At 33.5% G+C, this 2,500-nt stretch overlaps 1 long non-coding RNA gene across 2 annotated transcripts in view; it reads right to left on the reverse strand.

The window, feature by feature from the left end:
* Positions 1–1,431: 1,431 nt before the first annotated feature.
* Positions 1,432–2,500, reverse strand: part of LOC135215971 (uncharacterized) — a 69,531-nt gene continuing 68,462 nt past the window's right edge. For both annotated transcript variants that reach the window (XR_010314773.1, XR_010314772.1), the window contains exon 3: positions 1,432–1,568. This is a non-coding gene — a long non-coding RNA (uncharacterized LOC135215971). The remainder of the gene's footprint in view (positions 1,569–2,500) is intronic.

Below are 2,500 nucleotides of genomic sequence, written 5' to 3' on the forward strand. Positions count from 1 at the left end.
TGTAGTATGCATGTTTGTGTGTGTGTGTGTTAATATATTTCACAAGTAATATGTAATTCATTCTACCTCTTTAGAAATATATTTATATAGTCATGTTTATACCTATGTAGGTAATCATCCTTAGAGAATTTTTATTTTAAAACCTATAAATACTGTATTTTAACTTCTTTATATATCGTTATTGAGTTCCTTATTACTGAATATTTCGTAATATCGTACATTGCCGAAAAAAAATTCTCGTTGCTCTTCTTGAGCTTAGATTTCTTTGTTTACTTTTCATTTTGGTGAAAAAGTTTACCTGACATTTTAATTTCTGTGTGCAAACAGCTGAAGCATATTTTTCTTCTCGGTGAAAAGAGTGAATGATTGCTTTATAATCGTTTTCATTTTATGGTGGGCGCGAGTACCTACCTCTCAGGTCGTTCTTTTCTTTGAAACCAGTTTAATATGTTTGTATCTATTAAGCCTGCTTTTACAATCTCATTTTCATTATCAGATAACTAAAAACCTGTCATAATTTACACTTAAGAACGTTAAGAACGTAAAGATATTTTTCTTATTTTATGCGAATACAATCCTTTATTATGGAGTGATTATAGAATTTTATGCGAATAGTTAATATTGCTTTGCTATTCGCCATTTTATGATAAAAAGACTGTAAACTTAATTGATCGTAAGTTTAGGCTGTACCGGTTTTCTTCCTACGCTGGAAAATAGATTAGAGGCATGGTGTAACTCTCTGGACTTGAAACAGCCAACAAGACCAAAACCATTTAGCTTCACATGCCGGTAAAAAAAACTTTGTTGATTGGAGATGAACGTCAATCTTTTTAGTTAGGTTTGGCTCTTGTAATAAGAACGCCAGGCGGTGACCTGAATACTATTATTCACAAAACATCGTTTGCTTCGTGGCTTTATGGGTAAACTCTCCACAGCTTAGGACTCTAAAGCTTTGATCGGCTTTGTTTTTACACTTAATCAACTTTCTTTGTTATATTTCTTTATTCGTATTTATAGATGATTGTTAAGTTTGTGTTAAGTTTGTTCTCCTCCTCATGCTGTTTTTTTTTTGTATATTTAAAACAAAAATTTTTCTGAAAATTTCATCTTTTTGCCCATGACAATCTTAGTGATAAATTTTATTTAAAATCCTTAAAAACAAAAATTTGAACTTTTATCACTTTAGAATTTATTTCCTGGTAATGAATCTTGCCTTTTCACCGCTATCCTTTTGCGAAAATATTAGAAACTTACCTTTATGCTGGGAAATAGTATCAGCTAACCTTTCCTATATCCACTTCACAGATAAACAGTAAAAATTCTAATTCATTATTTCCTTTAGACGTGAAAATCGCTAAAGAAATTTTAAATCTTCCATATCTTAGTGTAAACATCATAAGTCAGATGTATATGTTATTTTGATGTTAACATAAGGAGGAGTCCATACTTTTAGCAGCGTAGGGATCCGTCTCGTATTGTTGAGGAGTGATGATGTATATACTCCCCAGCTGGCTAATTGTGGCTTCTGCTACCGAGCTTAGCAGGATGAATATGGCGAAAAGTCCGACCTGTTGACGAGGAGATATTAAAAAAAAAAAAATCTGTACATTGCAGTATGTTACGATTTACGTTCATATTCGTGATTGATAGCTCATTATATTAGAATCCAGGTAAAAATTCACAGGGTAAAATAGTTTTAAAAAAATGCACGGGAAGAAAATTCCCATAATCTTTCCTAGATAGTGACCCCATAGGGGTTTTAGCCCGGTATGTATCTACTTTGCGTCGTGTTTAATACAAGCCCTTAGGGGAGTTTTTTTTATAACCCGGCATGTTCCACCTTTGCTGCGTGTTTAGTGCTACTAGACCTTTGGGGATGGATTTTATTTATAATTTTTTTTTTTAACCCGTTATTTATCCACCTTTGCGGCGTGTTTAGTACTAGCCCCTTGGAGATTACTGTAAAACAAACAAAAGACTACAAATGTCATAAAGAAATAACCCCTAAGAAAATATTTTGAATTTCTCCTGTGAACTTTTATTACCGCCCACCATAAATTAATGTGACTTTTTTCCTAGCCAAACTTGTGACTTTTTTTTCTGTGACTTTATCACCGGCCACCGTATATTATTCCCAATTTGAATAAAAGTCAAGTTGGATTCACCGAAATTCTAAGGCTAATAGCAGCATGCAGTATGACAATATTGCAAGCAAGGTCGGCATTGCATAAATAACAAGGATGTGTCCCTCAGGATTGATGTGGGTAAAGTTCGTTTTAGTGACGACAGAAAGAAGTCAGACATCAGAAGTGTGTAGTGAAGTAATAATGATCTCATTGTACGTGAACATAAATTTAAGGAGTGTGACATTCCTCCGGTCGAGTAACTTTCGTCTATGACATTTATCATTCCGTCCTCATAGTTTAGAGTAACTAATTGACAGATGATTTTTAGCGAGGCATTTCGGTCTCGTAAGCATCTTAACGTAGAATTCACTTAC

The sequence above is a fragment of the Macrobrachium nipponense genome, chromosome 5, assembly GCF_015104395.2.
Source record: "Macrobrachium nipponense isolate FS-2020 chromosome 5, ASM1510439v2, whole genome shotgun sequence".
Taxonomy (NCBI): Eukaryota; Metazoa; Arthropoda; class Malacostraca; order Decapoda; family Palaemonidae; genus Macrobrachium; species Macrobrachium nipponense.